The following is a 12,331-nucleotide window of genomic DNA, read 5'->3' as shown; positions in this document are numbered from 1 at the left end:
TATCTCTATTAAACTCAGGTACCAGTCTATTATGTTGAATACTTATTCATATTGATTCATGCTCCCGACTAACTTCTGACAGAACCTGGGTTAAACTCTGGCTAAATCCTGAATAAACCCTGATTAAATCCCGGCTATACACTGATTAAACCTTGATTGAACCTCGATTAAACCCGGACTGAAAACGAATTCGAGTCTCGAGAGGGTCTGAATGTCGAATTATTTGACAGAGCGAAATAATACGCAAAATTTTGATGACACTCCAATTGATGATAGTACTACAACATAAAAAAATAGAAGAGAATAGTGAAAAAAATTAAGAAAAAGAGAACCCATTCGGAAGCAAATTGCTAATTGATTAGCAACAATAGCTATAATCATTTATAAAAAATGCCACTGTCTACTTGTTTTTTCATTTTGGCTTAAAAAATTTGAGAAATTGTGAAGTTTTAAAATTTTAATTCGTCGTTTCAATCAATAATTAATATGCAAAATGTAATTTGGGTGATGCTGATTATTGTTTATAGTTGTTCGTAATTTAAAAATTCCCTGCCCTCGACTCCCTTTTAAAAAAATCCCCCTCAGCAATAAATACCTGCAATTTTTGCGCGCGAAAACCCTCATTTCACTCGCACGAACACATTAACACTTCATAAAATGACAAGCACCCGTCGATTGTGTCATCGAACTAATGAAATGGCCGGAACTATTACTCACAAGACCCACAAACGGAGTGAAGACAAATGTGGTAAAAAGAAGCGAGAATTAATGTGGAAGCAGAATGAAGAACGGGAAAGCACCGAAACGTCAGTTCTCGACGGATAATAAATTCCCGACAGCTTGTCGTATCACAATGTATTGTGTTGGGTTCAGTGAACCCAGTGCCTACAGCGAGATTCGTTCGACTTTAACAACGATCGTTAGTTCAGCATTAGCACTGGTGAATTTTAACAAAAACACCTGCCCGGGCCATTATGCGGTCATAATATGCAAAGAGACTTTATTAATTCGAAATTCTTGCCGACATTTCGAGCGCTAAATGCACTCCTCTTGAGGGCAATCTTCATTCAGATTTAAAATCCCTTTGTTCAATTAATTGTTTATAATCATTCTCATTGCAAAAAGCAACACGACTGTTGAGAATCAAATGTCCCAATTCATCAGCTCTTAAATTTTCATATTACAATAAATAATTTGCTCATGTTCTAATTCCTACGCTCACTGAATAAGATTTTAATCATAATTACAATTCAATTCCTTCCGGAACACACTTTAGAGTGTGAATTTCTGGAATTCAATGTTTGTTGATACTCTGGTAAAAGTGCGTGTCCACACTGTTATCAATTTTTAATTAGTTCACACGGTAATTCAATTAATCTGTTGTTCACCTAGTCAATATAATTCCGTGCTTAGAGTATTGTCATCTCGTGTTATCAGCACTACATTAAAAATTAAAACTTCATTTGGAATATTGAGTCACAGCTTCTTTCTATTCACATCAGAAATTTTGTATCTGGATATTAATATTATTTGTTCAAAGTGAAAAAATCGAGCATCATTTTCACTATATTGCATTCAGATTCTCCTATCCTTAACGTCAAAAATATGAGACAATCTCATATTTCTAGCTATTAATTCTAATCAACTTTGTTCGAAGAAAACCTCAGTAAACGCAATATTAAGAAAGTAGAATTATTCTATTTTCCTCTGACCTGAATGATTTGGACAATTATGATTCGCTTATTCATGCTTCATAGAATGGTATTCAATTCTCTTTTGTTTGTTAGGCGGGCTTCATGAAAACTCATTTTCGATTCGAGATATTGCCCGTGTGCAATACTGAACTATAGCGCTTATAACAGCAGTAAAGTGTTTTTATTATTATAATCGGGGCGGGTGAACAACAACGTAGTACTGGTGAATTTTAATTACAAAGTTGTGCCCAGCATTTTACCAATATTGGAACACCATTGGGAGGGATGAAAGAGTCTTTTGGCACNCCTAGTCAATATAATTCCGTGCTTAGAGTATTGTCATCTCGTGTTATCAGCACTACATTAAAAATTAAAACTTCATTTGGAATATTGAGTCACAGCTTCTTTCTATTCACATCAGAAATTTTGTATCTGGATATTAATATTATTTGTTCAAAGTGAAAAAATCGAGCATCATTTTCACTATATTGCATTCAGATTCTCCTATCCTTAACGTCAAAAATATGAGACAATCTCATATTTCTAGCTATTAATTCTAATCAACTTTGTTCGAAGAAAACCTCAGTAAACGCAATATTAAGAAAGTAGAATTATTCTATTTTCCTCTGACCTGAATGATTTGGACAATTATGATTCGCTTATTCATGCTTCATAGAATGGTATTCAATTCTCTTTTGTTTGTTAGGCGGGCTTCATGAAAACTCATTTTCGATTCGAGATATTGCCCGTGTGCAATACTGAACTATAGCGCTTATAACAGCAGTAAAGTGTTTTTATTATTATAATCGGGGCGGGTGAACAACAACGTAGTACTGGTGAATTTTAATTACAAAGTTGTGCCCAGCATTTTACCAATATTGGAACACCATTGGGAGGGATGAAAGAGTCTTTTGGCACTCGTCGCACCAACAAAAATATCACCCAAAGCTTATTGGATCAGTGGAACGTCCAGAATCGTTAATAAAACGCTTTCGTAGTTGCTGGAGTAGAAAAAAAAATAATAAAAAAGCACACACGCCTCTCGTGCAATTAAAAGTCCGGGAGGTTCGTTGAACTCTCGTCCAGCGGTGGGAGCCGCATATTCGGGTGCCAGCCGGGGAATGAAACAAGAGCACTGGAAGCTCAAACGATAAATAATTTGGATAAACAATTTTTTTAAATCCTCAATCCTAAATTTCATTATTATAATTTTTTTAATCCTAAATCCTAAATTTCCTCATTACTATTTCATAATTTCGAATATCTCTGGTTTTTCCTGAATTCGTTTGGAAAAACTGGAATGATAAGGAATTCGATAATCCTAATTCGGTACCTCCTAACTGAAGTGAGACGATAGCGAAAAAAAATCCTAGTTTCTCAATTCCTAATCCTTAATCCTGATCTCCTAACTTCGAACTCCTAGTTTTCCTCGTAGTTCCGATATAAATGCATTTTTTAAAAAACCCTAAGCCTAAATAATTCAATAATCCTAATTCTCTCAATCCTGAACCCTAATCCTACCTTCCTGACTTCACAATTGGGTCCTCGGTTTCTGGCGAAACGTATTTCCACAATACCTCACCCGAAAAAAAAATCAGGAATCCTAATATCCTAATCCTTGCAGTTCTTAGACTCCTTGGTATTCCTAATCCTTAAGTCATCAACTTCAGCTCCTAGCTTTGCTCAAGATTCCAATATAAATTCCTATGTTCCGAATTCAAATAACAAATCATCAAATAATCCTACTTTCCTAAATCCTGATTTTTTCTGGAATCCTAGTTGATTCCTCCTAATCCTACAATTATTTTCTCGTCTCCTAATAAAGAGCGATTTCTCAATACCTCAGACGATAAAGAATACATAAATTCTAATATAAATAATTCTAATAGAATAATCCTAATTTCCTAACGCCTAAATCTCCTGCATCCTAGCTCATGCCCCCTGATTTTCCAATCATCTTCTCAGTTTTCTGAAATTTTCAGATGAAAAGCATCTCCACAATAACTCAAACAATAACGCATTCAAAAATCGTAGTCCTAATCCCTCATTTGTCTCATCCTACTTCTCCAAATCCTCCTTGAACTTCCTAACTCCCTAATCCTTTCAGGCTTCCAACAAACAAACTTTTCTCACCATCCTCGTATCACCTATTAATCCAGATCTGTTATCACTCCGTCAACCTCCACATCGTTACATCTCCCTCGTTAACGCAGATAAACATAAATTTATTCCAATTACAATATTTCTTTATTGAAGAAAATAACAGCTTAGTAATTAATCTCCCAAGCATCACATTTTTTTTCTCTGACTCTCGAGGCGGCTCGCGATATTCGACCTTGTTTGATTGAGGATTATCATTATCTCCAGCAAACACCAGTGAAACGTCTGGACGGACAGAGTGCAATGACCAAATTACTTCACCAAAGTCGCTCTCTCGCTTCATTTGCTGCATTTTCTTAAACCAACACTGGCATGAAAAAATTGACATCTTAATTGTTCCACGATACTGTCACTCCCCCCCGCCCCCCGCTCATACGTTTTTTTATTTGAGTTCATTGTACTGGGGACAGAAGCGGGGGTGTTTGAATCTTCTTTTTAAATAAGCTCAGGCGATGGATAACTCAATCCTAATTTCTTAATTCTTAATTCTCCTAAATCCTATTTCACAATATCTCAAATGATAATGAAATTCTGTATTCTGATCCCTCACTTTCCTAATCTTTTCAGTTTTTAAATTTCTTAATATTCCTAATCCTTGGGGTTTCAACTTTCGACTCCTAGTTTTTATCAAGGTTCTGATAAAAAATATCTCATCCTTAATCCTGATTTCCTAAATTCATTTGACAAAAACTCGAAGCATGAATAATTTAATAATCCTAAGGTCCTAGTTCCTAATCCTGATTTTCCTGAATCCTAATCCTTGCTTCCTGATTTCATAATGCTTTCCTCGGTTTCTGATTGAGAGTTCCGTAATATTTTATGCGATGATGAACTTAGAAATCCTAGTATGCATTCCTTTTTTCCTAATCCTAGCACTTTTTTCCTAATTCTCACACTTCTCAAATTTTCTAATCTTTTTCTTAACTTCTGATTCCTAGATTATTTCAGTGTTCGAATACAAATTCATCTTATAAAAACTGAAACGATAAATAACTCAATAATCCTAATTTTTTGATTACTCATTTTTCTAAATCCTAGTTCATTCATCCTAACTTCTCAGTTATTTCCTTGACTTCTAATCAGAAGTATTTCCCCTATACCTGAGAAATCTTGGTATCCTAATCCTAGCTGAAATGATGAATAGTTTAATAATCCTAGTTTTTTATTCCTAATTATCCAAAATTCTAGTTCATTCCTCCTAATATCCCAATCATTTCCTCACTTTCTAATTAGCAGTGATTCCCCTATACCCGAAACTATCGTAAACTCGGAAATCCTGGTATCCTAATCCTCTTATTGCTAATCCTAGCAGTTCAGTAGCGAAGCGTCAAAACAGTTCAACTCGCCATAGCCCTTAGCTGCGTTTTCAAGCAATATCTCCGAATCTAAGCGACATACCAAAATTTTCGTAATGACCTTTTTTGTAGCCCCCAATTCGCCCTACAAAAAAGGTCATGCCAACTATTTCGCTATTTCCCCCAGATTTCGAGATATTCATTGAAATCTGGTCAATAGCCCACTTGAACCGATTTGCACTTCGCTCCTGAGTTCTCAAACTCGTTGAATTTTCTAACCCCTGATTTCTCAACTTCTCACTCCCACTCCCTCTCACAGTTCTGATCCAAATACCCAATATTCTCTATTTTCTTGAACCAACACTGCCATAAAAAATTAACATCTCAATTGTCCCACGATTCTGTCACTCCTCGCTCTTGTTTTTTTTTCACCCGAGTTCATTGTACTGGAGACAGAAGCCAGAGTGTTTAAATCTAATCGCGTCTGGTCTCGTGAATTGTTGTAAATCCACCTAGACAAATCGTTTATGGCCAGCAACGACAGGCCTCCCAACGACATTGGCTTTACGAGGCCGGTCATGTACATACAACAGACACTGCACGAGTCTAAGATTTATCGTTACGACGCCTCGGCGCATGTACACATGCATGCATTCTCTTCGCTGATCTCTAACCTTTTTGCTTCGATAAGTATCTGGGGGAATTTATTTCCGGGGGATTTCGGAGATGATGGTAATGATGGCTTTTGTGGGTTGAGTCGAGTGTTCGTTGTTGCATGGAAATTTCGGGAAATGGGTGAGTGAGATGTGATGAAAGAGAGAGAGAGTGGTCGCGAGAGATAAGGGGGAGATTGTGGTATCTTGCCGATTATTCAAAGGGGAAATTGCGAGTTTGTTGAAAAGAGGGGATTCTGATTTCTTTTGTTGAGAGGCTCGAGAGATTCAATTGTGTCGTGAGGGACGGGATTTTATTGGAAATTAGGGAGGGAGATGTCTTTTTCGTGCATTATTTTTTTTTATAGAGAGAGAAAGAGAGAAATTTGCGAATTTGTAAAATTTAATGAACAAAGAATTTTGAAATGGTGCGATTTAAAAAAATTAATTTTAAGGGAAATTCAGGGGTTTTTAATAATCAAATTTGGCAATTCAATTGCGTGAGAAAATTTAGAAATAATTAACAATATATATTTTTTTATTTAGAAATGATGGAAAATTTTCGGGAAAATTTTTAATGATTGTAGAAAAATATTTATAAAAAAGTTCGGAATTTTAAAAAATGGCAGTTTTGTAATTATTGTATGAATTTCTTGCAAAAGTAGACTTTCCACTCTTTTTAATATTTTTAAAATGCATTTTATCGGTTCAAGTTATGAATAAAGATTATCCCCTGAATTACGCCCGTAATATCATTACACGGTCCAATTGGTTGTTTATAAATTATTAAAGAAAAAAGATCGCAATTTTGAAAAAATGCAATTTTTCAAATTTTCAAGAGCGAAATATTTTGTACTAAGAAAAAAAAAACTTTCGCCAAGAAATTTTGTATTGTCCTAAAGACGAGGACAATTTCTTGATGACAAGAAAGCGATTGTTCATACCAAGTAAAATTGAATTAATTTATTTAACAGTTTTTCAGTCTCAATTATAAAATATTTTAATGCAAAAACCATTTGAATTGATTTGAGAACTCTATTTTTATATGAACCAATTGCCCTCATATATAAAATGTCTCATTGTCGAGCGATCCCTCTTAATTTATTACAAAGACATTTCTCACTTAAATTAAATAAAAATTTCTCACTCCGCCTTCAAGCGAAGTAAAAACCTCAACTTCTTAAATTGATGATTTATTTAAGAAAATTATCCCCTAAATTACGCTCGCAATATCATTATACACTGTCCAATTGGTTGTTTATAAATTATTTATGAAAAAAGATCGCAATTGTGAAAAAATGCGATTTTTCAAATTTTCAAGAGCAAAATGTATTGTAATAAGAAAAAAAAAACTTTCGCCAAGAAATTTTGTATTTGTTCTAAAGACGAGGACAATTTCTTGATAACAACAAAGCGATTGTTCATACCAAGTAAAATTGAATTAATTTATTTAACAGTTTTTCAGTCTCAATTATAAAATATTTTAATGCAAAAACCACTTGAATTGATTTGAGAACTCTATTTTTATATGAACCAATTGCCCTCATATATAAAATGTCTAATTATCGAGCGATCCCTCTTAATTTATTACAAAGACATTTCTCACTTAAATTAAATAAAAAATGTCTCATTCCTCCTTCAAGCGAAGTAAAAACCTCACCTTCTTAAATTGATGATTAATTTCTAAAAATTATCCCCTGAATTACCCCCACAATATCATTACACTGTCCATTCCCCGCGTCTGATCATCGCGTGACCTTTCCACTGGAGATTAATGCGTGAGAACTCGCGCTGACGACAGGTAAGAGAAATTTGATTAAAAGTCTTCATGCACCGAGTTTTTATGGTCCAGCTTTTGCATTCAGCAACAATACCATTAGCATAAACTGCTCGCGGTACAGTCGAGTTTGCCTGGGTTATGCAAGCCCCCTCCCCACCCCCCCTTCGAGGTCATTATTGTCGCGGACAAATTATCAGGGAAACTAGTCCTCCGGTTCACCCACGTACCAAACGATATTATGCACCAAGGGATCATGTTCTTGTGGACATATATCTGACGTTGTGAAATCAACTGATCGAAATCATGGCTCGAGACAGTTTCGTCATTTCTGCGTTGACTATTTTTATTTATTCAACCGAAATTAATTGCGTGGTCGAGGTGAATTTTTTGTGAAAGGTGTGACATGTGAAAATTGATCGTTTTTTCTGTTGGAGTGGGGTAACGGGGTTTGAGGCTGCTTGTAGAGGAGATAATAGTGTTTTTTTGTAGTATTTTGTAGTATTGTTTTACTCAAATTTAAGTTTCTGGTTTTCTTAATTTTTTTTTAAATTTTCTCGTCAGGGATCAATCGAATTTCATGAATTTTATCTTGAATATGGAACTTAATGAGCTCTATTTATTCACCCCAATTACAATTCAATTTTTCATACAGATTCGAAAAAATTGTTATTTTTCCAAAAATCGATTTTTCAACGATCACTCAAAAAATCGTCATCAGAATGGAATTAGTTATGGTTCAAAAAATTGATAAAAATACCCTCTTGATTCTACCAGAATATGATGGGGGTCGTACAATTGGTTGTTGAGTTACAGCACATTGTTTATGCGATTTGAAAGAGAAAATCGGTTTTTTCATGATTACTGAAAGAATCATCAGAAATAGCAATTAAATCAGGGCTTGAAAAGTATATTTCAATGGCTTCTTAATCAAGTTGAAAAATGGTGAGAACAGCATCATTGCTTATCAAGTTACACAATACCGTCATGAGCTTTTTATATAAAAATCTCTATCTCTATTAAACTCAGGTAGCAGTCTATTATGTTGAATACTTATTCATATTGATTCATGGTCCCGACTAACTTCTGACAGAACCTGGGTTAAACTCTGGCTAAATCCTGAATAAACCCTGATTAAATCCCGGCTATACACTGATTAAACCTTGATTGAACCTCGATTAAACCCGGACTGAAAACGAATTCGAATCTCGAGAGGATCTGAATGTAGAATTATTTGACAGAACGAAATAATACGCAAATTTTTAATGAAATTTCAATTGATGATAGTACTATGACATGAAAAAATAGAAGAAGAGAATAGTGAAATAAGAATTAAAAAAGAGAACCCATTCGGAAGCAAATTGCTAATTTATCAGCAACAATAACTATACTCATTTATAAAAAAATGCAATTGTCCACTTGTTTTACATCTTACGAAAAAACTTCTGTCCTCTGGGCGTTTCCCATCTTCCACATGAAAAACGTGACCCTTCGGGATGAAAAACCCCCATTTTCATGTACTCTGAAATCTCCCTATTCCCTGAATGTTCTTGCAGGCTCAGAACAAAAGGTGAATTGTAAGTAGTAACTCAATGATGCACTTTGATATCCCACAAATGCAATCCCCCGCGTAGCCATCGGAACTGCGGCGTGTCGCAGCTGCGAGCTTGAACCCTCGAGGCCGCGCTAACCTCGATTCGTCTGACTGGTCACTAGCCGTACCTACTTGTGAGCGTCCGATGCACTCGACTCTATCAATCCTTTTTTTCTTCTCTCAATTTTTTTCCTTGCGTTCTGTCACGCAATAGAAAACATTGTTCTGTTATGTTCCGTTCTTTTGCTTCCGAATGGCAGTATTGTATTTGTCAAGTTCGCAATTTCCCATTGTTTGTGGCAGGATAACTAATTTTGGGCTCAGGAGTTCGAATATGCTATTTTTGGAGTATATCCGGATGTATGTGTGTGGGTATGTGTGCATGTGACCGATCGTTTTTTGACGATGAGTGAAAAAATCATTTTTTAAATGGATCCAATTGTGATTTAAAATATTCTTCGCAATGCCAACGTAATAGAGTTAAATCACGAGATTGATTGCATCATCTGTTGTTGAATAAATTTATATTGAAACTAATACTCAGGGAAAGGTGAAGAATTTTAATGTTGGAGCAATGTTGCCTGTCAACATAAAGATAATGTCGGCTGTCAACATTAACATAATGTCAGCTGTCAACATTAAGATAATGTCGGCTGTCAATATTATGGTAATGTTGGCAGTCAACATTAAGGTAATGTTGAATGTCAACATTAAAATGATGTTGACTGTCAACATTCAGGTAATTTTGGCTGTCGCCATTAAGATAATGTTGGCTATCAACATTAAGGTTATGTTGGCGGTTAATGTTGGGGCAATGTTGGCTGTCAATGTTAAGGTAATGCTGGCTGTCAATGTTGGCCACTAACATTGGGGTAATGTTGGCAACCAACATCGGGGCGGGGAAAGGTAAGAAATTGTAACGTCAAGGCAATGTTGGCTGCCAACATTCGACCGATGTTGAATTCGATTAATCATGAAATTAAATTAAATTTCGGACCCAAATTGCTCATTTATTATCAAAAATGTATTGACCATGTGATGACGAAAGCAATTTCCCACTTGCTTTGTCTTGGCGCTCTCTCCAGTTTTTCCCCATCGAGGGAGTGGGACGCGGAGGCTCAAAAATCATAGAATATCGAGAGAGACACTCGGTGAATTTTGGGTACCGAGGCCATGGCAACCTCGTTTCGGTGGCTGTCGGTTCTACTACGCCATAACCGCGGGAAGCGGCGAGTGAAGCCTTCCAAGAGAGCACCCCTAACGTGTCTCGGGGCATATCAGAGGATGAAATTGTAATCAATACTGGCGGTTTCAATTTTTCGCTTCAAGTGGTTTTAGACGGTTTGAAATGAATTCGTGGAAGAACTACTTCGGGTGATAATCATAATGCCAATAATATGGAGGAAAAATGTTTCTCATTTCTAGACTTTTTTTAAATTCGAGAAACTTTGATTTTATTTCTGTAGAAATTGTCTTGACATTTTTTTTTATTATAAATTTTTTGTAGATCTGATTTTTCGGAAAAAATGTGGCTTTACTGAATTATTTAATTATATAGTATTTGAATGGAATAAATAATAACTAAATTACGTAATTTGATTAATAAATTAATAATTGAAGAACAATCAATTTTCCATTCTAAAAATAATAAACTACTCAAAAATTGCAATTTTTCGTCTAATTTTATGGAAAATCTTTTTTTTTTTAAATGACACATTTTCTGAATTTGCTTCTGGAAATTGTTGTCATGATTATTATCATACTATTGTTGATATCATAAAATTCTGAAATCATTTGTTTATGTTTCATTTGATGACTCATGCGATTCAGGAAATGGATTGCATCACAATTTCTGGATAACTGAAATAATAAAAATTCAACAATTTAATGGAAAAAGTTTCTGTAGGAGGGTAATGCACTCGGCAATATTTCAATTTGATTAACACAAAGTGGCATTTATTTGCCACTTGTTCGCCTCCGCTCTCGGGCGTCGGCGCTGACTTCTTGCATCATTGCGAAAGCTTTTAGAGAAGCGAATGAAAATAAAAAGTAGAGAAATAACGCAGTAAAACTTTATGCGATATGAAAAAAAATGAGTGCAGCAGGATCATTGCACGTGTGTTACAGTTTCGAGAAGTTTTCCCTTTTTGAAATTTCGGGTGAATTTTTCTGTTCGGAGGGGGGAGAGCGAGTGGGAGGTGGAAAAAGAGGTAAAAGTAGGGGCTAAAAATATCCGAGAGGCCGATGACCCGGGGGCTTCAGCCATATGCTCACATAAATATTCGGTAAATTTGGTGCTAATATGGTAAACATTGTTTTTGTTATTTTTTTCGGGGGATATTTCGAGATTGAAGTGACTAAAACGATGGAATTCCGGAGAAAATGCAGAGGGGGATTCATTCTACCGGGAAAGTTTGATATGAATTCATCGTTTTTGCTTCCCAATGGAATTGAAATTGCAATTGCTAATTTTTTTGTGTCAGGATAATTCATTTTGGCCTTAGGAGTTTGAATATGTTATTTTTAGAGAATAAATGAAAAAAATTGTTGTTTAAATGAATCCAATAGTGATTTACAATATTTTTCCCATGCCATCTTAATCGAGTTCGATCATGAAATTGATTCATCTGTTGATGAAAAAATTCATTTTGAAAGCAATATTCCGGATAAGGTGAGAAAAGTTTAATGTTGGGGCAATGTTGACTACCAACATTGAGGTAATGTTGGGATAATGTTGACTGCCAACATTAAGGTAATGTTAACTGCCAACATTAAGGTAATGTTGGCTACCAACATTGGGGTAATGTTGACTACCAACATTGGGGTAATGTCGGAATAACATTGACCACCAACATTGAAGCAATGTTGGCTACCAACATTGGGTCAATCCTGGCTGTCAACATTGCTCTAATGCTGGCTGCCAACATTGAGACAATGTTGGCTGAAAATTTTTGGAACAATGTCGGTTACCAACATTGAGGCAATGTTGGCTACCAACATTGAGGTAATGTTGGCTACCAGCATTGAGGCAATGTTGGCTACCAACATCGGGGCAGTGTTTGCTGTCAATATTGGGGCAATTTTGAATTCAATAGATCATTGAATTGAATTTGAAATACATCGTCATAGAAATTGCATTCAGAAGCAAATTGCTAATT

This window comes from Diachasma alloeum, unplaced genomic scaffold (genome assembly GCF_001412515.2).
Source record: "Diachasma alloeum isolate Michigan unplaced genomic scaffold, Dall2.0 Dall_scaffold_00289, whole genome shotgun sequence".
Lineage (NCBI taxonomy): Eukaryota > Metazoa > Arthropoda > Insecta > Hymenoptera > Braconidae > Diachasma > Diachasma alloeum.
The sequence above is the reverse complement of the archived record's forward strand: the minus strand, read 5'-3'. Positions refer to the sequence as shown.